A 19,772-nucleotide genomic window follows, 5' to 3' on the forward strand; every position below is an offset into this window, starting at 1 on the left:
CTAATGGGTTTGAGGTTGATTCAACAACACCAGTTCATTGGTTTTAAGGATAAGGTGGGTTATTTAATAGGAACTTTTGTATATCCTTAAATGGGAAATAGAGTGACTAGAAATTTTATTTTATCTTTGCATTTCGTAGAACTCTTTCGTGTGAAGGAATTGTTTAGTATCTTTCACAAGTCATGACAACTTGGTCAAACTTGTAGCTAACATGGAGGAAAATGATTGTTTATGAAGGTCTTAATAAAGCTCATGAGAGTGTTTGTAAATATAACTTCACCATAAGAAATTGTTGAGGCTTAAGGATGATTGACATGTCTTAATCACTTTGCTCTCATTGTTAAGCCTAGTAAGGGTCTTTACTGCACTTATACCCCTCCGTTGATGAAGGTTCTCTATCTATAGCAAGAGATGTCAACTACCTCTAAATTGTGGGTAGTCTTATGGGTCCATATACATAGCATAGAGCACTCGTTCAATAGAAAGGTTTCCATCTAGAGTTCAATTGAAAGCATAAATAACCTTGACCAATTCAAAGAGAAATCAACGATTAACCATCACATAATGTCAAGTAAACGTTTCATTATTTTTGTGTTTCATGTTTCATGAGATCTTTCAATAAATATTTAGTATCTTTTTCAAAATAATAACATCATCATAATATCAAGTGAACGTTTCATTGTTTTTGTGTTTCATGTTTCATGAGATCTTTCAATATCTTTTTCAAAATAATAACATCATGGTATCAAGTCTTAAAAAGGGAAACGGTTATGGAGGGAGGAAATCTCAGAAATACATTGGCCAGGAGTAGATAAAATGAAAGCAGAAAGCAAAGGAAAGGGGCATTCCGAGAATCGAACTCGGGACCTCTCGCACCCAAAGCGAGAATCATACCACTAGACCAAATGCCCACTGTTGATTACCTCTTTCTAATCAACATCAAATTTAAAAAGTAGATTATATGGTCGATACGATAATATCGTCGTTGGGTTTGCTCTGCCTGTATGTAATGCAAAAATGGAAATACACAAAAAAGCTTATTTGGGGCATTCCGAGAATTGAACTCGGGACCTCTCGCACCCTAAGCGAGAATCATACCACTAGACCAAATGCCCATTTGTGCATTATTTATGAAAATTTTTATGGTAATTCAAAAACTAATGTTTCAAGGCAACGTTTCCTCCGACCTCTAGAGGTCCGGGATTTATAAACAATTTAAAAACCCATGAAACAGTAAATCGAAAACAAAAATACTTTCAAGTTCTGCTGTTGAGAGTGGGATTTGAACCCACGCCCTTTCGGACCAGAACCTTAATCTGGCGCCTTAGACCAACTCGGCCATCCCAACAGGTGCTTTTTATAGTTAAGAATATTTTTTATTAAATATGATCCATTTGTTCCAGATGTGCATTTCTGTCCCCCACAGCAATTATTTGAGCCTCTTTCCTCTTTTAGTCAGTTGTCTAAATCATACCGCATATACATCGTCTTTGTAATGCTCTTCTTTGCTGTTTCTCTTCTTTATGTTATAATTTAGTTTTTTCAATTTTTAAAAAAAATTAATTTATTTTAAGATTTGAGACGTAAATTAATTTTACTTGGAATAGTAACAACATTTAGGCAGGTGTCTTATGGAGGGGGCTTAAGCTTCATTTTTAAGAAAAAGGTGGTTGCAAGAATTTTTTTTTTTTTCTGCTATGGGATTATTTAGAATCTTTTCCCTAAAAATAGGAGCCCCTAACTTTTAGGCATGCAATTTTAAGCAGGTGAAAATGGGGTGGTGCTAGAAATTGCCCCACTAGCTTAGAAATATTTTATGCCACTTGTGAATCATTAGAATTTTTGAGACTAAACTAAATGTATTTACAACCAACTTGATTAATTTTAAGAGTTTAAACTTGAGATGACACTGTCAACATCCTTAAATTTAGGAGTTTAAATTTTAAACTGAAGTGTAAAATAAAATTCATGAGACCACAAACATTTAAATATTCCTAAAAAATCTTAAGCAGCTCCAGCTCTATTTTTTAGGAAGCCCCCCTCAATGGGACCCCATCCTTAGATAAACTAGCATACTTATATTTTAAAAAATCTAAGTAAAGTATGTGGAGAGATATCAAATTTGAAAACATTTAATATTCACAAATAACAACAAAGAGTTGATTATAACAAGATTGATGTGAAACGGTTCAATAAATCCTTTCGACTACATGAAGGAAATTTAAAATATTCTACACATTAACCCTATTTATTTACCCTAATATAACATTTATCAATATGCTAATTCATTCCTAACCCTAATCCTATCTTTAATTCTAATTCTAAATCTAACCTTAACCCTAATTGATTCCCAATGACAATCCTACTTAAACCCTAATCTAACATTAAACCTAAAATAATTAATCTTTAACCTGAATTGTATTTAAACTCTAAACATAAGTTAACCCTAATTCAAATATTTTCCTTATAACCATAACTTTAACCACTAATGTGTACTCAATAATTACTTGTTATTTGTCAATCATAGATGTATTTTTCCACAACTATAACTAAATTCCTCAACTAATGTTTCCTCTTCCAACCTAAATTCCTCTAGCTAAAAAAAATCACTTGTTATTTGTCAATCATAGATGCATTTTTCCACAACTATAATTACATAACCACTTGCAACACTTCATATATAATATTTTCTGTCACCTATCACTACCACATGAATAAGTCAACCAATTGGCTTAATCTAAGGGGGAAATGAATCAAAGACATAATTAGTGTACTTTGTTGCTTCTTATATTTGTTATAACTTGAATCCATAAATACAAACTTGTAATGGATGGGAAATTTTAGGGTTACACAAGTTAAGCCTTGTAAAACTAGGAAATAGCCTAACTTTCCAAATAAAACTTTGAAGGGAGAACTCAATTGATCTAATGGATGAAGATTGAATGTAGATCAAGTTCTTTTTTCTTCATTGATTTGAACATATTTTAATGCTATATCTAGGGTTAATGATGAAGAATTGACATGAAACAACAAAAACAACAAGCTATAGATATGGAATGCAAACAAGGGGCTAAGTCTAAGTACAAGCAATAGAGGAGCACTTGTGACAACAAGTTTGATCTGAAGTGCAAGAGCATGTGGCAATTTGTGTCTCGGTCCTTGATGTTAGATGTGGATAGACTAGAATCTTTTAGAATTAGGATGTCGTGCATAAACTGTTCCTAGAAGCTAGTTAGAAATCCTCGAGACCGTGGCTAATTTTTCATCTCGTTCCTCTAATTTTTACCTCTGCAAAAGTTAAAGATTTGATTGTCATCATCTTCTCTATTGAAATCTCCATCTATGGTTCCTGGATTTATCGTCTACACACAAAAAGAAGGAAATAATTATCGTTGATGGGGGTTTGCCTTAGGTCAAACCTCGTGTTTGGAATTAACCCTTGAATTGAATTGAAATGTAATGAAAATGTTGAAGTGAATTTTTTTCTTTTGAGGATAAGGCTCTAGATCTAAATTTGAAATGCTTGAAGTGGAACTTGATACCTCGATGAATCTTGCATTGAATTCATCATGCTAAAGTTGATAATGTCATGTAGGATGTCTTCATAAAGCCTTGATCATTGATGCCATCATGAATGCTTTAAATTTGAACTTTGACCTAGAGCTCCTTCAATGCCTTGATGATGCTTGATTGATTTCTCTCTTGAATTTGAAAAAGTTCAATTGAGAAACTTGTAGAGAGATCTTGTATATGAAAATGGCGGGGTTAGAATTTTTTATACCTAACTACACAAAATATGTTTAAGATTTCAGAACAGGCCAACACCAAGAATGTTTTCCTGCCTTCAAGATGTGACCGCATGGTGGGGTCCAAATTTGGGCCCTTTTGGGAGGACCATGGCACCCAGGGCATCCCTATTCTAGGACCATGGTGCCTAGGGAATCCCAAACCTGGGACCATGGCACCCAAGGTGTCCCAGTCCTGGGTATAGGGCGCTTAGGGAATCCTAGTTCTAGGACCAAGGCACCCAAGGTGTCCCAGTCCTAGGTATAGGGTGCCTAGGGTGTCTTGCTCCTACCAATCAAGATCTAGATTTGAGCAAAGTCCCACTTAGGCATAGAAGATTCTAAATCTAGTTGCGTGTGAGCATAATCAAAATAGTATTAGGGAATAAGAGACCAAAACATGAAAGTGAGGTCTAGGTGCGGATGAAATTGTGTGAGGCTACAATTTATAACACTACAAAACTATATATAAGTGACATGGATGACAAGGTAAACATATTGCAAATTATGGTCGGACAAGGATAGACCAAGTGATAAGAACTGATATTTCCTTCAACTTTAGGTTCTACTAGGCCTAGGAGGGATTCTTTCAGGTGTCTGAACTATTAAAGACATTTAAAAATAAATTATGGGATAATTGATTTGGAGATAAATCATACCCAACTCATAATAAACTGTAATTTTAACTATCAAAAAGTACACGTATAAGTTGTCTTATCACTAGCAAGGATTTTACACCTCTATTGAGTAGATATAGATCCATGTAAAAGACTTAAGATGTTTCCTTCTTAACCCCTAATACTATTCAACCTCATGAATTGGCTTCATACATTGATGGCAAAAATATAACATTACATATCTCACCTAAGGTGATTCTTAAGGAATCTTTTGAGTGATGTTTTTCTAAAGAAATGAGATTGTGTAATATTGTGAGGACTACTATCACTATGTTTATGAAATTTTAATATATTATTTTAAAAAGTGATGGTATGATAGAAAATTAAACATGTTGCAGGTGGGTTCCTTTATCTCATGCTAGCAACAAAGTCTATATTCCAAGGATAAAGAGTAAAATAAATATAAGAGAAGAGAAGACACCTTAATGAATACAACAACAAGGAATTCTCCATACAAACCCATAAATGAGCTAGAATATATGCATGTGAAGTAAAAAAAGAGGAAACGATGTCTTAGCTAATAGAATTGTAAAGTGGAAAATTGGGAACCTTAGCCAATTCACTACTTGAAAGAAGAGGTGGGAGATTTACTAGGGTTCAATTTTCACTTGGGGAGACTTTACATTCAAAAGAGGGGGATGAATCTACTAGATCCAATCCTAAATGATGCAAGAATTGAATACTAAGTAGATTGGTTGTGATTGAAATGCAATTAACCCTCTTTTGTAAGTTGTCAAGTTGAATTATGACTAAATGCTAGAAATGAAGACAATGTATGAGAAAACGAGCTACAAATTCAGGATTCAGTCATGCACTTGGATCTAAGAAGTTTGAGATGATTCCAAGCTTCTCTATGAAATTCAGCAAAAGTTGCAAGGACTGTGTGTTAGGACAGGGGGTGCCCTCCTATTGGTCCTCCAAACTTTCCGTGTGTCGAAAAGGGTTTTTTCATCTCTGCAAATAAAGCTTAATTCCAGAAGTACAGTTGCGCACCTATTTCCTACACACAGATTGAAAGAGAAATGTGTTGGGAATAAGGGTTTGTCTTTAGATCAAACCCTAGTTTTGGAATCAACCAAGTGGTTGAAGCAATGTAAATGAAATGACTAAAAGTAGAAATCCTCCTTTTTGAGGGGATGTTAAATTGATTGAAAATGAAATGCTTATACCTCCTTGTAAAGTTTTGCTTGCCTTCACATGGAATTAGGGTTTCATGAAGTAGAATGTTGATCTCCTCTTCAATGCTTGAAATCTTGTCTCTATTGTTGCTCCAAAGCTTGAAGGAAGACTGAAAATGCTTAATTGCTCTTGAATGCTTGAATGCTTGAATGCTTGAATGCTTGATCTCTTGAATGCCTAGATGCTTGATTGAATTTCTTGATATTTTCAAATGAGAGGGGAAATCCCTCTTATATACTTGCCAGTGGAATTAATTGATTGTGTATACACATAAAAATGGCTATGAGCAATTAAATAAATATTTTATATTTATTTAATAATTATTCTTCTATTAAATAGTTAATTTGAAAAGATTAATTTATTTAATTCATTTTCATGTCTTTCTATTAATTAATTCATCTATTCTATTCCTCTAAATAATTAAATATTAAATATTTAATTATTCCTCTAACCAAGTTAATTAAATATCTAATATTTAATTATCTTCTCCAAACAATTAAATATCCAATATTTAATAGTTATTCTCCTATCCTATAGTCTCAAATATTAAATAATTTCTTAAATGATTTAATCTTTCTTTTTCAACTCACCTTCCATCTCCACTTCATCTTCCCTTTGCCAACTCATCAAACATGTGGCTAAGAAAATTAATATTTCTTAAATATTAATTCATTTATCTTCAACCTCCAAATTCAATGAATATTGTGTACATACACATATTTCATAACCATTTTATATATTCTCTCCAACACTCCCTACATCTTAGGAAGGACTTGAGTCCACTTGTCCTATCATGCCTAAATCTTCTCCAACCATCCCTAGATTCCCTTAGTCAACAACCCAGTCAAGGTGAGATGAGTGACACTTGTCTTCTCCTTCCCCCTTTCTCTCAACCTTCACCTTTGCTCACAACCATCCAAATCTATAGATCTAATCATGACCGTTGATCTAAGCCACATCATCTCATCCTCTCAAGGTCTATAAAATCAAGAGCTTCAGTTGAGAGAGAGTTAGACTTCAAGAGACTTCAAGTGCATTTTCAAGCAAATCATTTGTAAAACTTATGCATCCATGAGTTTTAATCTTGAAGCAAAATAGCAATTATCATTTAGTATAATCATGTAGTATTGCATATCATAGTATTAGTTAACTATCAGTTATCAGTCCATTCTTCATATGCCATCTTGGAAGCTATCAGTGCATAGTCTGAGAGCACACCATCTGCAACCAGGAATAGTGGAGTTAGGACACAATGAGACATAAATCATGAAGGTAAAAATAATGTTTTATTTTAATATGTATTTCATGTAGTTTCATTGGTTGAGTTAGGATTTCCTATAGCATTTCCATTAGTATTTTGTGAAACTAACTTGTTGTAGGAAGCATTCTGAGGATGAAATTCAAGTCGACACATTTTGGCGCCCACCGTGGGGCTCATGGACCTTGCATATACCTTTAAAAATCTCGCAAAAAGTAAAATTAATGCATTTGTAATGCAGATTCATGCATGTGTGAATTCTGATAGCGTTTTTGCTCATAGGTTAGTGCATTTGCATCACAGGTTAGCGCATATGTCATGCAGGTTAGCACTTTTGTCTGAAAATCTGCGCATTAGCATCGTCAGTTAGCGCTTTTGTCTTCTAGGTTAGCGCTTTTGTCCTCTAGATTAGCGCATTTATTAAAGAAATCATGCTTTTGTATCTGCAGAGCAACGCTTTTGTAGTCTAGGTTAGCGCTTTTGCTCTAAAGATTAGCGCATATGTTAGAATAGCGCTTTTGTTTCCAACTAACAAAATTTTCTTGCAGGTCCGAATGTCCAAGAAATTAGATTTTTCAAACCACTAACATGCATGTGCAGGATGGTGTTTAAGGCAAATTTTATGCATTTCCTCATCTAGTTAATTAAAGGCCTTATTTTGGGAAGAAATGTATCATGTCTTGTTCATTTAGTCTAACTAAGAGGATAAATTGACAACATGCAACTTCTCTAAAATAGTTGCACATAGATTTTTAAAAAGGCTAAAATAAACACCATATTTGTTGGAGCAACATCTCCAAATAGGACTTAGCCAACAATTGCTTTGAAAAGGTTAAAAATAACACTTATATTCCGTGTCTCGAAAGTGGTAGGTATATGCTCTCCCCTTAATTGGGTGACCAAAAAGCCAAACCCACTCTTTTATGCTTTCTTTACTTTCAAGCAATTAAATCCTTTAGAGGGCCTACCTTCCCGAGCTGCCTTGAGGGGGCCAGTGAGAGGGGAACGACCTAAAGTGGAAACGGGCTAATACTGAGTCCTTCCAATCCACTATAAATAAAATGTGTTTGTGATGAAAGTCCCAAACAACATGTGCTGATAAGTTCATACCGACACTATGTTTCCCCATAAACCCTATGGAGCATAACCTTTATAGGTTGGGAACCTTCTGTATTTACAGAGCTGAAAGTGCCACATGTATGGCCACATGACCAGAAGCCTTTACTAAAAACCACTTGTACTAGTTGCCAAAATCCTTCTAGTTGTTGGCGCAGGAGGTTGGACCTTTGAAGCGACTCACACACATACGATTCCCAGTAGAGATATAAAGTTTTCCATGGGGAGTTTTCATGGAAACTGGTGCTTGGCTGCCCCGAAGAAGTGAGTGCCAAGGGTGGAGCCAGTGGGGTCAAGCATCTAAATATCCGCTTGGAATAGCGTAACCTCGGGGGAAACCCCATGTGAGATTCAACAACTATTGTCTTAGCCTTCCATGAGATTTGTACTTGCTTGTGCATTTTGTTTATTAAACATTGTGTCTTCTATGTCTGTTACATGTTCCAAATGGTAAAAAATTGAAGAAAATTATCATCTACGAGTGAGCAAAAATCCAACAAATTGCTGAAAAAGTTTGATCAAAAGGGTGATACAAAAGCTTTCCAACATTTGAAACACCAGATCAAAACTAAAGTGTCAAAACGTCGGTATCGAAATACTTCTTGAAGGAGATTTGTCTTTAAAACCATCACGTATTTTCAAACTAGCTCAACAACTAGGTCACTAATCCAACAGGTTATTCCCAAGAAGTTCTATAAACATCAACATTCAACAAGCTATTGATTCAAACTTCTTAAGTGCAAAAAAAAATCAACATCATTGTCAAGTCTCTCATCAGGACAATCAAATCCTCTATCACGAAGCTTGATCAATCTATACTAGGTTCATAATCTTGGATATATCTTTCCTATTTTGAACCTAGGTTATATCAAAATCAAAATTGCACCAACATTGGAATCAAACAAACTTGTAAATTGTCAAATGCTTATATGACTTTTAAGTATCACCTTAAGAAAAGAAAACTCAGTTATAAAGCTACTCAGAAAAGAATAAGATTCTTGTATATCAATCACAAGATCTTATTAAAACATAGGACATTCCTACACCATTTTCATCACTACTTACGTGGTTGCGATACAGACTTTGACGTAGAAATTTTACAAGGACATGCTTTTTAACAACGAACAAACAATAGTGGTAAAATCAACAAAGCATATCTTCCTAAACCAATAATCACCTATTGACTTTGTCCTTTGGAAATTTCAACAACTTTGAAATAATCACATGCTAGTTTGGACTAGAGCCCAATACGAACAACTTAGAAAACAACAACAAATGGAGGAAGAAGATAATCCTGTATTTCAAACTTTTGGGTTTACCATTGTTGATGAAGAAGCAATCAATAGCACCATTAGAGACCTCGAGAAAGATTTCATATTTGATAGGCTAATGGAAAAATTGTTGGCAAAACAAAAAGAGAAATATCTCTTAATGTTGGCAAAATTTGGGGCTAAACTACCACAAGACTTTAACATAGAAAGCTTGAAACAAGATGTAGAGGCAAGTAACACCCAAAACACAGATGATTCAAATAACGAAGATGTGAACAAAGAAAGTCATGAAGAAACAAGGAAAGAAAGGGATGACACAAGAAAAAAGCGTAGTGATAAAAGAACTCACGAAGAAACAAGGAGAAACTATGTGGATAATCCATTGTCAAACCTTACTCAACAAATGCAAAATTTACAACAACAGATACAAGACTTGAAAAATAGAACAAGCTCTAATAAGTATTCATTAGAAGATATATGCCCATATCCGTTCGATAAGAATCTGAATATGATACCATTTCCGCAACATTGCGAGATTCCTAAATATGATAAATATGATGGAAAATCCAATCCTCAAGATCACATTAGGGAGTTTTGTACTATGAGCATGGAATTTGCTCACGATGAAACTTACCTTATGTCTCTTTTTCCTAGAAGTTTAAATGGACAATCAATGGAGTGGTTTTCAAGATTACCATCCGGAATCAAATCTTTTGAAGAACTTGTGAATAGATTTATTTCACAATATGCCTATAATATAAGGAATGAGATAACGATGTTGGATTTGCACAATGTTAAACAAAATAATGGTGAATCTTTTATGATCTTCTTACAATGATGGAAAGGTATGTTTAATAGGTATCCTCGAGATGTACCTGATCAAGAAAAGATGGACATATTCATTGATAATCTTATCAGTGAAATGAGTTATCGACTAAGAATGCAATGTCCTCCCTCTTTTGCCAAAATGATCGAGAATGGTCTGAAAATAGAGAATGCAATGGTAAAGTAAGGAGAGCTAAAACTTTACAATAATTCATACAACAACAACAACAATGACATACCCAAGTTCTGGTCAAAGAATAGGAATGTCAGCAATGAAGGAAATGCCGATAATAGTACTACAAAACAACAACAACCAATTTTTAATCTATCAAGTCAAATACCAAGCAATAACAATCTAGAATACAATAAAGCCAAGTCTTTTTTCTCCAATCCTCGGAGGAAATTCACAAACATTGGAGAACCTTTGGAATCAGCTCTAAAAACTCTGCTTGCCAACAAATTGATTGTTTTACCAGAAGCAAGAAGTTATGAACCACCAGTCAAGCCAAATTGGTGTGATGACAATCATTTTTGTAATTACCATTAGAATAAAGAAAACCTAACAAATGATTGTCAGAGATTGAAGCACCTTATCCAAGATCTAATCGATAATGGAACCATCACAGTGGATAGCCATAAGACAAATGAATCACACTTGGCTTTCAAAAATCCACTTATGAATTATGACAAAGGTGAGCCATCCCAAATAAAAAATGAGAAGAAAAAGCCAAACTGAATTACACTTATACATATGATGATGTGGTAAATGTGATCATTGTTAAATATAATCCATCTTCAGAGCCAATCAATGTTATTACGAGAATGATCAGGATTAAATTGGGAAAATATTGAAATCTAATTTTCAAAATTTTCTATGTTTTAGTAAATTGCAATTTTGAGGGTCTTCGGTGCATTTTTGGACAAATGTTGGGCGCGGAAAAATGAAGAGACATCTTTGATGTTTCCGAAATTTGGTTCTAGATTATTTGAATACCTTTCCAACGCATCAAACGGTTTGTAATTCGGAGCTAGGATGAGAAAGTTATGCCTTCTCAAAGTGGACTAAATTTTATATTTAGTTTTTTTGATAATTTTGATAGTTTTAGTAGTTTAATTGTAATAAACATTATTGTGACTCTTCGTTTCAATTCCAAGGGATTTGTGTGACCCTTGGGATACATTCGACTTGTATAAACTCCAATTTTGAATAGAATGGAGACAGTTTTTGGCTTGCAATCTTCTTGTTGTCAATTTTTGTGTTGAAATCTACAATACCGCAGGTATCACACCAGGTATTGTAATCTGGTTTTCATAAATCAGATCAGAGAAGCAAAGAAAAGGTTACCTTTCCAGGTATAACAAAAGATCCACTTCACAACATTACAATTTAGTAGAGCAATTGCAAAGAATACCTGCTCAAATATCAAATCTGGAACTTCTCAAGGTTTCACCTATGCATAAGGAAATTTTGGAGAAAGCTTTAGTAGAAACAATAGTTTCAAAAGATTTGGATATAGATCAGTTCCAAAACATGGTAGGACACCTTATAGCTCCTCCTTGCTTATTGTTTTTTGAAAATGATGATGCATCCTTACAACATCCTCACAATGCTCCCTTACATGTTGAAGTCTCCATTAATAAAACTCATGTCAAACATGTACTCATAGATGGAGGAGCCGACTTAAACATTTGTGCATTAAGTTTGATAAAATCTTTGGGATATTCAGAAAATGCAGTGGACCCAAAAAAGAAAATAACAATCAAGGCTTATGATGAAGCAAAACGTTCTTCTAAAGGAACTGTTATGCTACCAATAAGAATAAGACCTGTGCAAAGGGATACATTGTGTCAGGTTTTATATTTGAACCTCTCTTACAACATTCTTCTAGGACGACCATGGATTCACAAGATGCAAGCAGTTCCTTCTACATATCATCAATGTGTGAAATTTCCTCATGAAGGACAAGAGATCACTATAATTGCAGATTCTAATCAATATTGCAATAATTTAAAGCCAACACAAGATACAAGAGTTCCACATAACAGAGAATCAATATATCCTACCAAATAAATTCAAGCAAAGTTATGGGAAACTTTTGAGGAAAAAATCAAATTAAATGATGAAGGAATGGGGAAATATTCTTTGCATAATTTTCCACTTTCCCCTAAGTCATATGGAAAGCCTACATATATTCAATCAAAGACATCAGAAAGATCAAAACATATATTTAAAGGAACATTTGTTAGTGTTGGAACTCTTGAAGAGGAAAATGATGACAAAGACATTCTTGGTTGGTTGTACAAGGATGAAGATAAAACTATAGCAATAGCAGCAGAAGTCAATATTCCCATAAAACAATATGGCAAAGGTTATGAAATCATGCAAAAAATGGGATATGAAGGAAAAGGACCAATTGGTAAGCGACATCAAGGTATTTCAAAACCTATTTGTCCACACTCACAATCCAAAGAAGATAAATCTGGGCTTGGATATCTAAAATCCAATCAAAGGCAACATAATCATCAACAACACAAATGGAAAAAGAAATCAATTTCTAAAGAAGAAAATTGGCAAGAAAAGCTACATCAAGCAGCCGGAATAGTAACCAATAAACAAAAGAAGCAAGAAGAACATGAAAAGAAAGAAGAGGAGATTACCATCCAAGGTAAAGAAAAATCTTGTCAACAAATAAATCCAAATTCTGAACAAGATATTCCAGAAGTAGCAAAAATAGAGATGGTAGAAATTAGAAAACTTTTTGCACCATACGACATTCCAGTATGGTATAGTGGAGTAATCCTAGACCAGGATTCAGAGACATATTAAAATGAATATGAATGGAGTCCAGATGTCTTATCTACTACATCAAGTAAGGAACACAATGAAGACCAAGCAACTATCACAAAAGAAGACTTGTCTATTGCAAAACAAAAGATGGAGTTAGAAAGAAGGAAAGAAAAACTCAGAATTCAGAGAAAAGAGGCATATGCAAAAAGGAAAGGGAATGACAAAGACAAAGAGGTAATGCCACAAGAAGTACAAACAAGGATAAATCAAGAAAATGGAAATACAAGATCTTCATCAAAAGAGCAACAAGATGTATCCCGATGTGGCAGAACCATAGAAGAATTAAGAGATAGTCAAGTTGGATTGACTATTATTCCAGAAGAAGTTGAGTTTGAAAGGAGACAAAATTTAGCAAAAGAATCCTCTTTAACATGTACACAAGTATGTCAACTCCAAAATGAAAATGAGGTCAATCAAGAAGGAATTTTCAGTATTAAAGATGTGTGTGTTGATATAATTCATTCATTTAAGGGACAAATGTCAATTGAAGAACCACTTGAGTGTGAACTACAAAATGCTAATATTGATTTTGTCAAGACTAATTCGGAGACATTTGGGAAAGACAAATCTAAAAAACATTTAATCTATGACAATACCTATTCTATGCCAAGTTATGATCATTATGGCATGAATGTTGAAACACCTAATGATGACATTGATTATGACTTACCCCTTCTCCATCCTGAACTGATTGATTGGGATAATTTAGATAACCCTGAACTGAATGTCTTTTCTAATGATCATGACTTAGCCGTGTACCTTAACGTTGTTGAACCCATCACACCTAAGATATATTCCATTGCAAAATCAAGTAATGTTTCTCGTAGTCAGGAGAATGCCAAACTTTCCAGTCGCAAAAGAAAAATAAAACAAGGAAAGAGACCTATTGTTGAAAACCATTTCATGGAAACACTAGATCAATCAAAAGGGAAAACAAAGGACGTATCTGATAGTAAAAACCTCTTTGAGGCATCAAAAGATGGAAAATTTGACATTCTTCCTGCATATTTTCAAGAGAGATCTACTATCTTGATAGAACCAACAGAAGCAGTAAACATTGATACATCAAAGGATCCTTAAATACTTCATTATGCTGCCTCATTATCAGAAACAGAGAGGAAAGAATACATGGAAATCTTTAAGAAAAGGCAAATAAATTTTGCTTGGTCCTATGCATATATGCCAGGATTTAATCCAAATCTTATCATGCATCATCTTAATATGGATTTAAAAGAAAAACCAGTTAACAAGAAGCTAAGAAAGATGCATCTGCACATTGCTCTTCTTGTAAAAATCGAGCTGAAGAAACTATTAGAAGTGGGTTTTATAAAACCTGTTGCTTATCCAGAATGGGTTTCGAGTATTGTACCAGTATCAAAACCAGATAAAAGCATAAGAGTCTATACAAATTTTAGAGATCCGAATAAAGCATATCCAAAAGATAATTTCCCGCTACCAAACATTGATATAATAGTGGACTTATCAGGAGGGCATGAGATGTTTTCATTAATGGATGGCTTCTCAGGATATAATCAAATAAGAATTGCACCTGAAGATCAAGAAAAGACAACTTTCACCTATGTGTGGGGAACATATTGCTGGAATGTTATGCCATTTGGGCTTAAGAATGCAGGAGCAACTTATCAAAGGGCTATGACAACAGTTTTCCATGATATGATGCATACATTTGTGGAAGATTATGTCGATGACATACTTGTAAAATATCATACAAGACAAGAACATTTGACCATTTTAAGCAAGATTTTTGACAGGTTGGAAAGATATCAATTGAGATTAAATCCAAAGAAATGTGCATTTGGGGTAACCTCTGGAAAGCTCCTTGGGTACATTATATCAGCTCGTGGAATTGAAGTAGATCCTAAAAAAGTCAAAGCTATCATGGAAATGGAGTCACCTAGGAACATAAGTCAATTGCGATCTTTATAAGGAAGATTGCAATCAATCAGGAGATTTGTTTCTCAGTTAGCAGATAGATGTCTTCCATTCACCCATCTTCTACATAAAAATATTCCATTCAAATGGGATCTAAAATGTGAAGATGCTTTTTTTCAAATAAAATAATATCTTATGAGTCCTCTAGTATGGATATCACCAATCAAAGGGAAACCATTGTTACTCTATGTATCATAAACAAATGTATCATTAGGTGCTCTCCTAGCTCAACATGATGATGAAGGAAAAGAAAGAGAAATTTATTATATCAGTAGAACGCTTGTTGGCTATGAAATAAATTATTCCTCAATAGAAAAGTCATGTCTAGTAGTTGTATTTGCAACTCAGAAGCTGCAACATTATATGTTGATTCATTCTGTGAAAATAATAGGAAAGATAGATCCTCTCAAATATTTGTTGAGGAAGTCAACATTGATAGGGAGAATAGGCAAATGGGTTATGATACTGAGTGAATTTGATATAGAGTATGTTGACTGGAAAGCTATCAAGGGACAAGTTATCATTGATCAATTGGCTGATGCACCTTTACAAAATGACATGCCTTTGCACATTGAATTTTCTGATGCAGATATCTTGATAGTAAGTACAATGTTTTGGGAGTTGTACTTTGATGGTTCTTATACACAATATGGATCAGGCACAGAAATCTTTTTCATCACACCTCAAGGACACACAATTCCCAAATCATATAGACTGCGGTTTCCATGCACTAATAATACTGCAGAGTATGAAGCATTGGCTATTGTGCTTAAAATGGCCATTGAATAGAACGTTAAAGAACTACATGTCTATGGTGATTCACAACTTATCATCAATCAAATAAATGATGAATATCAAACAAAGGATGATAAGCTTATGCCATACAAATAGCTGATAGAGGAATTTAAAGAACACTTTAAAGAAATGTCATTCACCCATATTCCAAGAAATGAGAATAAAGCAGAAGATGCAATGGCTACAATAGCATCTCTCTTGCAAAATAAGGAGAATCAACAGCGTTACAAATTTCTCATGGAAGATATCTTAACCCCTACCATTCAATCCCAGCATACCTACCGAATTTGCCATATATCAGGAACTAGTCAATCCTCATACAGTCAAACTTATCAATATTTAAAAGAACATATCCTTCCTCTTGACTTATCTCGCAATTAGAGAAGGAATTTTATCCATCGGTCCTCTCGCTATACTATAATTTTTGATATCCTATATAGGTGTGGTATAGATGATACTTTGTTCAGATATCTTGAACAAGAAGAATCTGAGAAAGTTCTTAACGAAGTTCATGCAAGTATTTGTGGCACACACTCAAGTGGTTTAACATTGGCTAAGAAATTTCTTTGTATGGGTTACTATTGGCCTACTATGAAGAGAGATTCATTCAGATATGCTAGAAAATACAAACAATGTAAGATCCATGGGAATCTCATTCATGCACTAGCACAAGAGTTATATCCTATGACAGGGTCATGGCCGTTTTCCCAATGGGGCCTTGATTTGGTAGGAAAGATAAATCCCTCATCTTCTAATGGACATAAGTTTATTCTGAGTGCTACTAAATATTTTGCTAAATGGATTGAAGCAGTGCCTTTAACAACAGTGACAAGAAAACAAATATAATCATTTATTTTGAATTATATAATCTGTCGCTATGGAGTTCCTATGACCATTATCACTAATAATGGAAGACCATTCAAAAATCAAGATGTGAAGGAGCCATGTGAACAATTTTATATCCAACATAGATTTTCTACTCCATATTATCCATAGGGAAATGGTCAAGTTGAGGCATCAAACAAAACTATCTTGAAAATCTTAAAGAAAACAATCAATGAAGCTGGAAAAGACTGGCACATTCAGCTAAATCCTGCTCTTTGGGAATACCGAACTAGCATCCGCACTCCAGCAGGGGCAACTCCATATTGTTTGGTCTATGGATCAGAAGCCATATTACCTATCGAAGTAGAGATACCTTCTCTACAAGTACCCTTTCAAGGTCTTATACTAGAAGAAGAACAACGAGTCTCTCAACTCCATGAACTAGAAACGATTCAAAAATGTCGCCAAAATGCAACAGATCATTTGAAAGTATATTAACAAAGAATGGAAAGAAGCTATAACCACAGAGTCAAGCCGCACATTTTTCAGATTGGAGATATAGTTCTAAGGGAGAATCCAAGAAATCAGCAAGACCGAGAAAAGAAGGGAAAATTTGGACCAAATTGGCTAGGACCTTTTGTCATAGTAGCAACATATGGATCAGGAGCATACAAGCTATCTACCCCTGAAGGTGATTGGTTTGATGAGCCTATCAATTCTATCCATCTCAAGAAATTCTATGCTTGAGATATAAAGTCCTAAAAATCAATCAATAAAAGCATATAATGTCCTGAAGAAATTAGTAAACATTAGAAAATCAGAAAATTCCTAAAAAGCATAAAACAAACATAAAAAAAAGAGAGAAAAATGCAATAAATTTAGATGATGACAACCTGGTAAACATGCGCTATCTACAAAGTGATTTCCTCCATCTATGAGATCACTTTGAGCACCTATTCACTCCATCCTATCGCATCTATCACTTCCATCTATCTTACCTTATCCATTCCATCTTCTATCTTTCGCATCCATTGCTCTAAACCATTTAGCAAGAAATATGTAGCTTACCAACAGTTATCAATCTTTGACATACTTGTCGTAGTCACTGTCCTAGATTTTATCAAAATCAATCATATCTGCATTTGTATCCCGCCATGGTTTGGATCTTGATCAATTGGTACATCCATAATAATGTTTTTTTTCCACTGGGGACAAAATCCTAATTCCTTTTGCAAAGGTGATCTTTTGAATCTTTCAAAATCCAAAACATTCATAAAACTTAGAAAAACCAAAAACACCTAGGGTTTTGAAACAAATAATGAGCAACAAAGCAATGAAGATCAAGGCATCTTATGACAACTGAATCGTGAAACTCAGAAAACAAAGAATCAACCAGCGAGTAATAAAAGATTATCAATGATCATTCATCAAGATGATTATATCAGCTAATGACCATGAGAACATGTGAATGACCTACAAGATTCAGTGTTTATATCTTGATTTTATTGCTAACCATGTACTCTATGTGACTCAAGGAAGTCCATGACTAGAGAAGCTATGATGGGGCATGATTATTTTCTTTGATTGATGTTTGTGGTTTATCTCTTATTAAGTTATGTACTTGTCTAAGGATATGATCGACAAAAGATCAAGGAGGACGTTCTGAGTCATGCATGAAAGGGGATAATCCTTGTCTATTCTGCAAGCAATAATTAGGTCAACTTGATCCATTATATCAAGTTGCTTGTATTAACTTGCTATATCAAAATCCATGTAAGGAATACTCAGGTCATCTTGAATCATTATGTCAAGTTGCTTGTATTATCTTACAACATTTTAAAGCTCAATGATGAAATCAAACACTGTTACAAGAGAGCATATGAAGAATGGCAGTACAATTTTTAGTTAGATGATTTTGGATTAGCTCATTATTCATCTACATTATAAGCATTCATGGTCAGTTGCATTATAAGCATATCATTTCATTAACATATCAACGGTCATAAATAAAGATTGAGTATACTTGGACAAACAAAAACAATTTGCATTTAATCATTGTAGGTGCATTCATTTTTTAAGAAATATTTTAATCATCATCCATTTCATTTAGTTGCATTTTATCATTGCATTAGCTTGCATTAAATTAAGTGCATTTCATTCATCATGTAGTGTATCATCATTATTATTTGCATTATCATTCCATTAATGATCATTTAATTGCATCTTTGCACTTAGATTCATAATCATTATAAACATTACATAAAAACTCAAAAACATTTCATGTAGATCATTTGCATTTAAATCATCATAAATCAAAAGCAAATCAATCATTCATTTGCATTTCCATATAGATCATTGCATTTGCATCATTTATATATCATTTAAGTTAGTAATCATTTTCATTTGCATCAAAGATCATCAAAATCAAAAAAATCAACAAAAGCATTTATCATTGCATCCATATAATCAAAGCATATAGTTCATCATCAAATAGAATAACATGTATAATAGAGATCATCATCATATAGAATCCATGTCTGCATATAGATCATCATAAAACAATAAAGTCCAAGTATACAATGATATCAAATAAACAATACAAGTGCCTCCAAATCGTATCATAGTTGTCCTGTACCACTACCACCTGACTCTGTCCGTCTTTGTGGCTATGGGCAAGAAGATCCTCCAGATGCCTATCTCCCATGATCACCACTCCTCTGAGGAGGTCCCATGACCCCACCACTTCTAGTATCCATCAACATGGTGGTATGATAACTACCTGCTCTCTGGCTCTCTGCAACTACCTCCTCATATCGTCATCACCAGTGGGAAGTCTCCTTCTCGACTTGAACTAATGTTCTAACAATATCAACCGAGAGAGTACCTGATCCAACTTGCTGAATATGATCAAGAAGGCCCTGAGTATCCCGTTGTCTCCTAACAAATCTATCCCTCTCAGCCATAAGAGTCTGCACTTGTGCTCGAAGCTAATCAATTTGTTTTCTAAGACTATCAATGGTCTCCTTCTCTAGCATATCATGCTTTGGTGCATCCTGCTATAGCATATCATGCTCTAGTGCATCCTGCTCTAGAAAATCCTACTGTGGTGTATGAACCCCAATCCCCTCCTCACCACCACTCTATCTAACTACTGGAATCTCCATCTGAGTAGCTCTTGCAATCCATCATCTAATAAGGGGAGCATGATCCTCTGGATCCTCATCATCTCCACAATGAGCT

The 19,772-nt window shown here is 34.3% G+C and overlaps 3 non-coding genes across 3 annotated transcripts; all 3 read right to left on the reverse strand.

Moving 5' to 3' along the window:
- Positions 1–839: 839 nt before the first annotated feature.
- On the reverse strand, positions 840–911 carry TRNAP-UGG (transfer RNA proline (anticodon UGG)). Its single transcript has one exon. It is a non-coding gene; the product is annotated as a tRNA-Pro (tRNA).
- A 132-nt stretch (positions 912–1,043) lies between these two features.
- On the reverse strand, positions 1,044–1,115 carry TRNAP-AGG (transfer RNA proline (anticodon AGG)). The gene has a single exon. It is a non-coding gene; the product is annotated as a tRNA-Pro (tRNA).
- Positions 1,116–1,267: 152 nt separating this feature from the next.
- TRNAL-AAG (transfer RNA leucine (anticodon AAG)) lies at positions 1,268–1,348 on the reverse strand. The gene has a single exon. It is a non-coding gene; the product is annotated as a tRNA-Leu (tRNA).
- Between the last annotated feature and the right edge of the window lie 18,424 nt (positions 1,349–19,772).

Source organism: Cryptomeria japonica, chromosome 6 (assembly GCF_030272615.1).
Source record: "Cryptomeria japonica chromosome 6, Sugi_1.0, whole genome shotgun sequence".
NCBI lineage: Eukaryota > Viridiplantae > Streptophyta > Pinopsida > Cupressales > Cupressaceae > Cryptomeria > Cryptomeria japonica.